Source organism: Zingiber officinale, chromosome 9B, assembly GCF_018446385.1.
Source record: "Zingiber officinale cultivar Zhangliang chromosome 9B, Zo_v1.1, whole genome shotgun sequence".
NCBI lineage: Eukaryota > Viridiplantae > Streptophyta > Magnoliopsida > Zingiberales > Zingiberaceae > Zingiber > Zingiber officinale.
In genome coordinates this window covers 25,284,982-25,296,367 of record NC_056003.1, presented here as the reverse complement: position 1 = coordinate 25,296,367, position 11,386 = coordinate 25,284,982, and the positions used below count along the sequence as shown (strand labels likewise).

General features: G+C 37.8%; 1 pseudogene; it reads left to right on the top strand.

The window, feature by feature from the left end:
• The first annotated feature begins 11,103 nt into the window (after positions 1 to 11,103).
• On the top strand, positions 11,104 to 11,175 carry LOC122025960 (annotated as a pseudogene).
• The last annotated feature ends 211 nt before the right edge of the window (positions 11,176 to 11,386 follow it).

Here is an 11,386-nt window from a genome sequence, read left to right as displayed (position 1 = left end):
GTACCTGAGAAGGACTAGAGACTATATGCTAGTTTACCAGGCAGATGATTTGCTCCCTGTGGGTTACACGGATTCGGATTTCCAATCAGATAGGGACAATAGTAAGTCTACGTCAGGCTATGTTTACTCTAGGAGGTGGAGCCATTACATGGAGGAGTGTTAAGCAGAAATGCGTCTCGGATTCAACCATGGAAGCTGAGGATGTGGCAACCTCTGAGGCAGCCAAAGAAGCTGTATGGCTCAGGAACTTTCTAATGGACTTAGATATGATTCCTGGTTTGCCCAAGATCATCACAATTTATTGTGATAATAGCGGTACAGTTTCAAACTCGAAGGAACCACGAGCCCATAAGGCAAGTAAGCATATAGAGCGCAAGTACCACCTGATACGAGACATCGTCAAGTGAGGAGAAGTTGTCGTCGCCAAGATTGCATTAGCAAATAACCTGGCAGAACTTTCACTAAGGCCCTTCCGGCGAAAGCTTTTGATCGGCATGTGGAGGGGATTGGAATCAGATATATGGCAACAGATATGACAGCTTAGTCTTTTAGTATAAGTGGGAGATTGTTAGAGTTTATACTGAAAGCCTAGCTTTTGTAAACATTTATTTGTTGAAATAAAAGAATCACATTGGTCAATATCTGCATTTATTTGTTAAATGTAATTGTTCAATTAATTTATATAGTAGTCAACATGGAGTGTGGTGTCACACTTAGAAGATCATGTTGTCAGTTCTCTATAAATTATAAATAAGTTGCTCACGACTAAAATGGAAAGGAACAAACCATCAGAATAGTCGTAGTGTAATTAAGTATTAGTTTATCTTGACTAATAAATTACACTGATACACTTTAAGTGTATTAAGTAGGATAATTTAGGTAAGTTCTTTTTGTACTGACTTAGTAAAGGAACTAGACCTTAGTTATTATGGAAGTGTGTGCTCTTAATCCTAATATAATAACAAGCACATATATTTAATATTTATTTCTTTGACTTATCAAAGGGTGAGGTTTAGCTCGATAAATCAATATGCCCGATAAGTTGAGAAATGATATTACTTATAGTGTGTGTTGTTGATTATAAAAGGAATATGTGTCCTAGTTATCTAGGTTGAGAATGTCCCCAAGAGGAGCTCATAAGGATTGCCATGTTAAACCCTGTAGGTGGACCTAGTCCGACATAGTGGTACTACTCTTGGAGCTAGATATTAATTAAGTCAGTTGTCAGTAACTTACTTAATTAGTGGACATTCGTAATCTTAAACACAGGGAGACTAACACACTCATGATAAGAAGGAGCCCATAATGTAATTTGGGATTGGTCCGGTAGTGCGGTAATAACTCTCTAGTGGAATGAGTTATTATCGATGAACTTGAGTTGTGTGTTCGGGGCGAACACGGGATAGTCAAGCTCATCGGAAGGCCAAAACCAATTTCTCCTCTAGGTCCCTGTCGTAGCCTCATTAAAGCCTCAAGTTCATCCAAAGAAAGGCCCATCTTGGTGTCCAAGAAGGGGGTCGGCCCATTGCTTGGTGACCAAGCAATGGCTGACCACATCTCCTCTTAATAGGGTCGGCCCTATTGCTTGGGACCAAGCATGTAGGGGCCGGCCACAATTATTTCAAATAGGAGGGGTGTTTTGAATTTTTAAATCTTCTCTTTGTAGAAAACTATTAGTTTTAAAAGAGAGATTTTAATTTTTAAAACTATCCTTATTTGAATTACGCCACATGTTTTAATAGAGAGTTTTAAAAGTTTTAAAACTTTCCTTTTTTTAACCATCCTCATGGTTTAAGAAAAAAAAAGAGATAAGTTTTAAAATTAAAATTTTTTATCATCATGTTAAAAAGGAAAATTTTGTTAGAGAAGTTTTAAATTTTAAAACATGGTTTTAATTTTTAGAACTTCCCTTTTTTTACTCTAGGAAAGAGAGCATGTAAAATTTTATAAGAGTTTTTTCTTCTTGTAAAATTTTATTAAAATTTTTTTTTCTTTCCTAAATATGGTGGTCGGCCACCTTGCTTGGTGCCCAAGCAAGGGGCCGGCCAAAACAAAATCCTAAACCAAAAAGGATTGATCACAACCATTGATTGGTGATTGATTCAATCAAGAGGAAAGAAAAGGAAAAATAAAAAGGGAAAAGGAAAATCTCTTGGATGATTTTATTTTTTGTAAAAGGTTTTTCCTTATTTGCCTTGGGCAAGTAATATAAAAGAAGTGGTGAGGAGGCTTCATGAGACAATTCTTATTCTCTTGCTTGGAGATCATCGAGTGGCTGGCCCTCCCTCTCTTCTCTCTTTTCCCTTTTGCTCTCTTCTCCTTGGTGGTGTTGGTGGTCGGATTTTAGAAGAAGAGGAGAAACTCTTTTGGGTGGTGTTCATCTTGGAAGATTGTCACCCACACGACGTCCAAGGTGAGGCGAGGAATATGGCAGAAGATCTCGAGGTCATTAGCTTACAAAGAGAAGGTATAACTAGTACTTTTCTTCCGCATCATACTAGTTATTTTCTTTGTAAGAATTCTAAATACAAGAGGCAATTAGATCTAGTGTTTCGAATTTATTTTTCGAGTTTGTGTTTTCTTCTTTTTCGAATTTATGATTCGGTTGTTCTTTTTGGTTAACCTAGAGTTATTTAAGGAAATAAATATTAGCTTTCCTTAAAAGGCTTTGCCTAGGCGGTGGTGGTTGCTCCCATATCCAAGAAGGCCATGTTCCTTGCCATGCAGTCCTGGAAGCAAATTTTGGAAATTAATATTTATGGAATTAATAACTTAGGTAGATTTGAATTAATAGTGTTAAGTTCCACTTGCGATTCAAATCTAAACCATTAAGAATAGATAAGTTAAATTTGGAATCAATGATGTTAAGTTCTGTCTACGATTCCTAATTTAACTTCTAAAGAATACAATAGGTTATTTAAGGAAAGGTTCGACACTTGTACAAAAAATTTTGTACAGTGGAACCGGTACGTTTCCTTGGACTAACCAACAATTGGTATCAGAGCTATGGTTTGCCTCTGTGTATTTTTAGAATTCAAATAGGTTATGCACATGTCATACATAATTTAGGCTGGATAATAGTAGGATGTGCTAACTCTTTGGTTGCAGACTCCAACTATTATGGCTTATTGATGTTGTGTGTGATTGGACCCTTGGACCTGTCAAGGGCATTATTCTGTGTGCATGATTGTATGTATCAAATACAGCAGGAGCTGTATTATTTTTAGAATTTTATTTTTGATCTAGATTACATGTACATTCCCTCGTGGAATATAGGATCGATATATGTAAAATTCTACTTTTGTCACGGATCGGTTTCTTGCGAGGCGTGGTTCTTATGGAGCACCAGAGGCGCACCGGAATAAGAAGTAAGATGGATGCGACAACTCGACCCGATGGTGGTGGCTAAAGATGGCAGCAGCTAGGGTTGGAGCACATGGAGGACAGTAATAGAAAAAGGCCATAATAGATGGAAAATAATTTCCATATTTATTGCTTTTATTTACTGTGATGTGTGTGTATGCATATATGTATGCTAGTATAGTTTAAAATTCCTCACTTTAAATAACTAAGTGGGAGATGGATTTATTTTAATAAATTCCACTGTCTCCATTACTAGTTTGTAAGTGATGCAAACAAACCTGCGCGTTGGCTCTCAGTGCCTTCCTCCATAACGGATGAGTTTGTTTGCAGATCACTAGATCAAACTTCCATTTTGGATAACTATAGGAAATTAATTAAGAGCGTGTGATCTTCGCCATCGGAAGTGGCACAATCTTATTAATGGACTTAGTGTCAAGTAATGGTATACACTTAAGCACGTCTAATAGTATCCTCCCCATCGGAGTCACTGCTATTATTTGTGTGACCGAAGGAAACCAACTATTAATTTTATTTGTCAAAAATTTAGGTTGATAAGATAATAAAATTAATGGGTTACACCCTCCTTTTACAAATGTTGAATTTGTATACGTCCACACTATCGTGGCATACAAAATTCACGGTATTTTGAGGTGTTGGTTAATTTAAAATAGTATTGTTAGAGGAATCAATATTATTCTAAATTTAGAGTCCTGACCAAAGTTAATTTTGTGATTCTTAGGATGACTTTCAACCCACTGGCCATTATATTGAAAGAAAATATACTTACTAGACCCTACTACATAGATTGGAAAAGAAACCTAGACATTGTTCTTACTGCTGAAAGCTATAAGTTTGTACTGACTGAGGCTTGCCCTTATGCACCTGATGGTGACTCTACCCCAGAGTAGATTGAGTATCATAAGAAATGGGTAAAAGCTGATGAGATGGCACGATGTTACATTTTGGCATCAATGTCAAATGTATTGCAACATCAGCATCAAGATTTACCAACAGCTTATGATATAATAAACAATCTCAAAGAACTCTTTGGGCACCAGAGTTGGACTGCTAGGCAAGAGGCAATGAGAAAATTAATGATAGCCACCATGTCTGAGGGAACGCCCATAAGGGATCATATCCTCAAAATGATGGTCTATCTAAACGAAATACAAGTTCTTGGAGGAGAAATCGATGGGAAAACCCATATTGATATAATTCTCCAAACACTAGCCAGAAGTTTTGAGCAGTTCCGCCTGAACTATAACATGAACAAAAGAGAGTATACGTTGGCGGAACTTCTGACAGAACTACAGGCAGCAGAAGGAATATTTCATCAAAGTTCTCAGATTCACTATGCTAAAAATGGTTCTACTTCTAAGCCGAAAGGCAAGAAGAAGAAGAAATAGGTCTTTTCAGCAAAGAGAGTGAATAAACCTCAGGGACAAAAAGCTGGAATGAAGAAGCCGAAGGGCAAGTGCTTCATCTGCAAGCAGACAGGGCATTGGAAGGTGGGCTGTCCTCGTAGGAATCAGAATAATAAAGGTAAATCTCATGCTCTAGTTGTTGAAACATATTTAGCGGTGTTATCTACCAGCACCTGGAGTGTAGATACGGGAGCCACTGATCATGTCTGGAATTCCTTGCAGGGGTTCCAGGCAACCCGACGACTAACTGAAGGAGAGATTACCGTCTACATGGTTAATGCTACTAAAGTGGCGGCTGTTGTAGTGGGAGATGTCTATTTATCATTTGATAGAAATAGAAAAATGGTTTTAAGAAATTGTCTTTATGTACCCAGTTTTAGAAAGAATTTAATTTCAGTTTCTAAACTGTATTTGGATGGATATTCAGTTTCCTTTAGTAACAGTGTGGTTATAAAGAGAAATAAAGTGATTATCTGTTCTGGTCCATTGGTTGCCAATTTATATACTTTAAATCTAATTTCTCCCACAAAGCAAAATATGGAAATTAATAACACATCTTCTAACTCTAATAAGAGAAAAGAACTTTCGAAAATGAACCAAACACATCTTTGGCATCTAAGGCTTGGTCACATTAACTTAAGTAGGATTCAAAGGCTTGTAGCCGATGGACTCTTGTGTCCATTAGAGTTGGAAAACTTTTCAACATGTGAATCTTGCTTGGAAGGTAAAATGACCAAGAGACCTTTTAAGGCCAAGGGGTATAGAGCCAAAGAAGCGTTAGAATTGGTTCATTCTGATTTGTGTGGTCCTATGTCTATCCAGGCTAGAGGTGGTTTTGAATATTTTGTCTCTTTTATAGATGATTATTCAAGATTTGGATACATTTACCTAATGCGCCGCAAGTTTGAGTGCTTTGATAAGTTCAAAGAGTATAAGGCTGATGTGGAGAAACGTCTAGGTAAAAGTATCAAGACACTACGGTCTGATTGTGTTGGCAAATACCTCTTAGGAGAGTTTACGAATTACTTATCAGAGGTCGGGATTCAATCCCAATTGTCCGCACCTAGTACACCCCAACAGAATGGTGTGGCAGAACGAAGGAATAGGACTCTTATGGAGATGGTTAGATCGATGATGAGTTATTCAGAATTACCAAATTCGTTTTGGGGATACACTCTGGAAACAGCAACGCACATTCTGAACTTAGTACCTTCTAAATCAGTATCTTCTACTCCCACAGAATTGTGGAATGGGCAGAAGCCCAGTCTAAGACATATTCGAATTTGGGGTAGTCCAGCACATGTGCTGAAACTAGATGCTGATAAGTTAGAATCTCGTACAGAAGTTCGTGTGTTTATGGGGTATCCTAGAGGAACGAAAGGTGGTTTATTTTATAGTCCTAAAGACCAGAAGGTCATTGTTAGCACCAATGTCCAGTTTTTAGAAGAAGACTATATAATGGATCACAAGCCCAGTAGTAAAATTGTTCTAGAAGAACTTAGAGAGGACACGTCTACTTCAGTACCAATAGTACAAGATGAAGTACCACAAGAGACTGCAACACGTGTCACACATGATACACAACCACAGATGGTGCCTCGTCATAGTGGGAGGGTTGTAGGCAGCCTGAGAGATTCATGTTTTTGGGAGAGTCTTCGGACTTAATCCCGGGTAAACATGAACCTGATCCCCGGATATATGATGAAGCACTCCAACATATAGATGTAGTATCTTGACAAAAGGCAATGAATTCCGAAATAGAATCTATGTATTCTAATAAGGTCTAGGAGCTTGTAGAACCACCTGATGGTGTAAAATCCATTGGATGCAAGTGGATCTACAAAAGGAAAAGAGGGTTAGATGGGAAGGTAGAAACCTTCAAAGCAAGGCTTGTTACGAAAGGGTATACTCAGAAAGAGGGAATCGATTATGAGGAGACTTTTCGCCGGTAGTTATGCTTAAGTCTATTCGGATACTCTTATCCATTGTCGCTCGTATGGATTATGAGATTTGGCAAATGGATGTCAAGACAGCTTTCCTTAACGGAAGTCTTGTAGAAAACATCCATATGAAGCAACCAGAAGGGTTCATTGAAAAGGGCAAAGAGCATCTAGTGTGTAAGCTCAATCGGTCCATTTATGGACTAAAGCAAGCTTCAAGATCTTGGAACATCCGGTTTAATAAAGTAATCCAGCCATATGGATTTATTCAGTGTCCGGATGAGTCTTGTGTATACAAGAAGTGTAACGAAAACGTGGTGGTATTTCTTGTACTATACGTAGATGATATTTTGTTAATTGACAACAATGTCAAGGTATTATCGGACGTAAGGGTATGGTTGTCCAAACAATTTGATATGAAGGACTTAGGAGAATGTGCACACATTCTTGGGATCAAAGTTATAAGGGATCGCAAGAAAAGAATGTTATGCCTATCCCAAGCTTTATATATAGATACAATCCTTGCTCATTTTAGAATGCAAAATTCAAAGAAAGGTTTCTTACCTTTTAGGCATGGAGTAGCCTTATCTAAAGAGATGTCTCTGAAGACATCAAAGGAGATTGAGGATATGAAGGCAGTTCCTTATGCTTCGGCTGTAGGAAGCCTTATGTATGCAATGCTGTGTACGAGACCTGATATCTGTTTTGTCGTGGGCATGGTTAGTAGATATCAGAGTAACCCTGGACAAGGACATTGGACTTCGGTAAAGCGTATATTAAAGTACCTAAGAAGGACTAGAGACTATATGCTAGTTTACCAGGCAGATGATTTGCTCCCTGTGGGTTACACGGATTCGGATTTCGAATCAGATAGGGATAATAGTAAGTCTATGTCAGGCTATGTGTTTACTCTAGGAAGTGGAGCCATTACATGGAGGAGTGTTAAGCAGAAATGCGTCTCGGACTCATCCATGGATGCTGAGTATGTGGCAGCCTCTGAGGCAGCCAAAGAAGCTGTATGGCTCAGGAACTTTCTAATGGACTTAGATGTGATTCCTGATTTGCCTAAGATCATCACAATTTATTGTGATAATAGCGGTGCAGTTGCAAACTCGAAGGAACCACGAGCCCATAAGGCAAGTAAACATATAGAGCGCAAGTACCACCTGATACGAGACATCGTCAAGCGAGGAGAAGTTGTCGTCGCCAAGATTGCATTAGCAGATAACCTGGCAGAACCTTTCACTAAGGCCCTTCCGGCGAAAGCTTTTGATCGGCATGTGGAGGGGATTTTAATTAGATGTATGACAACATATATGGCAGCTTAGTCTTTTAGTATAAGTGGGAGATTGTTAGAGTGTATACTGAAAACCTAGCTTTTGTAAACATTTATTTGTTGAAATAAAAGAATCACATTGGTCAATATCTGCATTTATTTGTTAAATGTAATTGTTCAATTAATTTATATAGTAGACAACATGGAGTGTGGTGTCACACTCAGAAGATCATGTTGTCGGTTCTCTATAAATTATAAACAAGTTGCTCATGACTAAAATAGAAAGGAACAAACCATCAGAATAGTCGTAGTGTAATTAAGTATTAGTTTATCTTGACTAATAAATTACACTGATACGCTTTAAGTGTATTGAGTAGGATCATTTAGGTAAGTTATTTTTGTACTAACTTAGTAAAAGAACTAGACCTTAGTTATTATGGAAGTGTGTGCTCTTAATCCTAATATAATAACAAGCACATATATTTTATATTTATTTCTTTGATTTATCAAAGGATGAGGTTTAGCTCGATAAATCAATATGCCCGATAAGTTGAGAAATGATATTACTTATAGTGTGTGTTGTTGATTATAAAAGGAATTTGTGTTCTAGTTATCTAGGTTGAGAATGTCCCCAAGAGGAGCTCATAAGGATTGTCATGTTAAACCCTGCAGGTGGACCTAGTCTGACATGACAATGAAGTTGAATGGTACTACTCTTGGAGCTAGATTTTAATTAAGTGAGTTGTCAGTAACTTACTTAATTAGTGGACATTCGTAATCTTAAGAACAGGGAGACTAACACACTCATGATAAGAAGGAGCCCATAATGTAATTTGGGATTGGTGCGGTAGTGCGGTAATAACTCTCTAGTGGAATGAGTTATTATCGATGAACTTGAGTTGTGTGTTCGGGGCGAACACGGGATACTCAAGCTCATCAAAAGGCCAAAACTAATTTCTCCTCTGGGTCCCTGTCATAGCCTTATTAAAGCCTCAAGTCCATCCAAAGAAAGGCCCGTCTTGGTGTCCAAGAAGGGGGCCGACCCATTGCTTGGTGACCAAGCAATGGTCGGCCACATCTCCTCTTAATAGGGAAGACCCTATTGCTTAGTGACCAAGCATGTTGGGGCTGACCACAATTATTTCAAATAGGAGGGGTGCTATGAATTTTTAAAATCTTCTCTTTGTAGAAAACTATAAGTTTTAAAAGGGAGATTTTAATTTTTAAAACTATCCTTATTTGAATTAGGCCACATGTTTTAATAGAGAGTTTTAAAAGTTTTAAAACTTTTCTTTTTTTAACCATCCTCATGGTTTAAGAAAAAAAAAGGAGATAAGTTTTAAAATTAAAGTTTTCTATCATCATGTTAAAAAGGGAAATTTTGTTAGAGAAGTTTTAAATTTTAAAACATGGTTTTAATTTTTAGAACTTTCCTTTTTTAACTCTAGGAAAGAGAGCATGTAAAATTTTATAAGAGTTTTTTCTTCTTGTAAAATTTTATTAAAAATTATTTTTCTTTCCTAAATATGGTGGCCGACCACCTTGCTTGGTGCCCAAGCAAGGGGTCGTCCAAAACACAATCCTAAACCAAATAGGATTGATCACAACCATTGATTGGTGATTGATTCAATCAAGAGGAAAGAAAAGGAAAAATAAAAAGGGAAAAGGAAAAACTCTTGGATGATTTTATTTTTTTGTAAAAGGTTTTCCCTTATTTGACTTGGGCAAGTAATATTAAAGAAGGGGTGAGGGGGCTTCATGAGACAATTCTTATTCTCTTGCTTGGAGATCATCAAGTGGTCGGCCCTCCCTCTCTTCTCTCTTTTCCCTGTTACTCTCTTCTCCTTGGTGGTGTTGGTGGTCGGATTTTAGAAGAAGAGAAGAAACTCTTTTGGGTGGTGTTCATCTTGGAAGATCGTTGCCCACACGACGTCCAAGGCGAGGCGAGGAATACGGCAAAAGATCTCGAGGTCATTAGCTTACAAAGAGAAGGTATAACTAGTAATTTTCTTCCGCATCATACTAGTTATTTTCTTTGTAAGAATTCTTAATACAAGAGACAATTAGATCTAGTCTTTCGAATTTATTTTTTGAGTTTGTGTTTTCTTCTTTTTTGAATTTGTGATTCGATTGTTCTTTTTAGTTAACCTAGAGTTATTTAAGGAAATAAATATTAGCTTTCCTTAAAAGACTTTGCCTAGGTGGTGGTGGTTGCTCCCATATCCAAGAAGGTCATGTGCCTCACCATGCAGTCCTGGAAGCCAATTTTGGAAATTAATATTTATGAAATTAATAACTTAGGTAGATTTGATTAATAGTGTTAAGTTTCGCTTGCGATTCAAATCTAAACCATTAAGAACAGATAAGTTAAATTTGGAATCAATGATGTTAAGTTCCGTCTGCGATTCCTAATTTAACTTCTAAAGAACACAATTGGTTATTTAAGGAAAGATTCGACACTTGTACAAAAATTTTTGTACAGTGGAACCGGTACATTTTCCTAGGACTAACCAACAGATAAGTCTGTTGTCCAGATGAGTAGCCTTGCTGCCCAGGTGAGTAGTTCTGTTGTCAAGGTTGATAGCTTTGTTTTGCTGGCCCTTGGTCCTGATTATTCTGGTATGAGAAGTTTGGGTAATTTCTCCAACCTGGATTGTATGTTCTTGTATTGCCTTTGGTTGTACCGACTATCACATCACACTACTCAAGTTGATTTATCTGTGCTTGTATTGACCCTAGGGGGAAGTATCTTGAGCATGATCCGTACTTCCACAAGTTTCATAAACACAAACTATTGCATTGGCCATGTTGTTGTTATTTCCCATGGCCTCAAACTTTTGGTCAGAGCATCTAGCTTTGCAGACATGAGTGTGACTGCATCTACGTCGAATTTCCTGATACCTTTATTGGATTTCCTGAGAAAGAACGACTAGATCTTTCTGATGCCCACTGATGGTAATTCTGTGCTACATTCTCTATGATCTCTTCAGCTTTATCAAGGCTCTTGTTCATCAGTGTTCCTCCTGCTGTAGAATCGAGGGATACCTTCGTGTGATAATTGATTCCATTGTAGAATGTGTGTAGGACCAACCATTTCTCAAGGCCATGATGGGGGCACTGTCTCAGCATACTTTTGAATCTGCCCCAGGCTTCAAATAATGATTCTGAGTCTATCGATCAAATTCCTCATGTGGGCAGTTTTGCTTAGTGGGTAGAACTTGTCTAGAAACTTCTGCTCACACTGCTCCTAAGATGTTATGCTATTTGCTGGGAGAGAATTTAGCCACTGCTTGGCTTTGTCTTTCAGGGAGAATCCAAAGAGCAATAACCTTACTGATTCTGGAGGGACTTCGTTCACTTTCATGGTACCACAAATCTTGAAG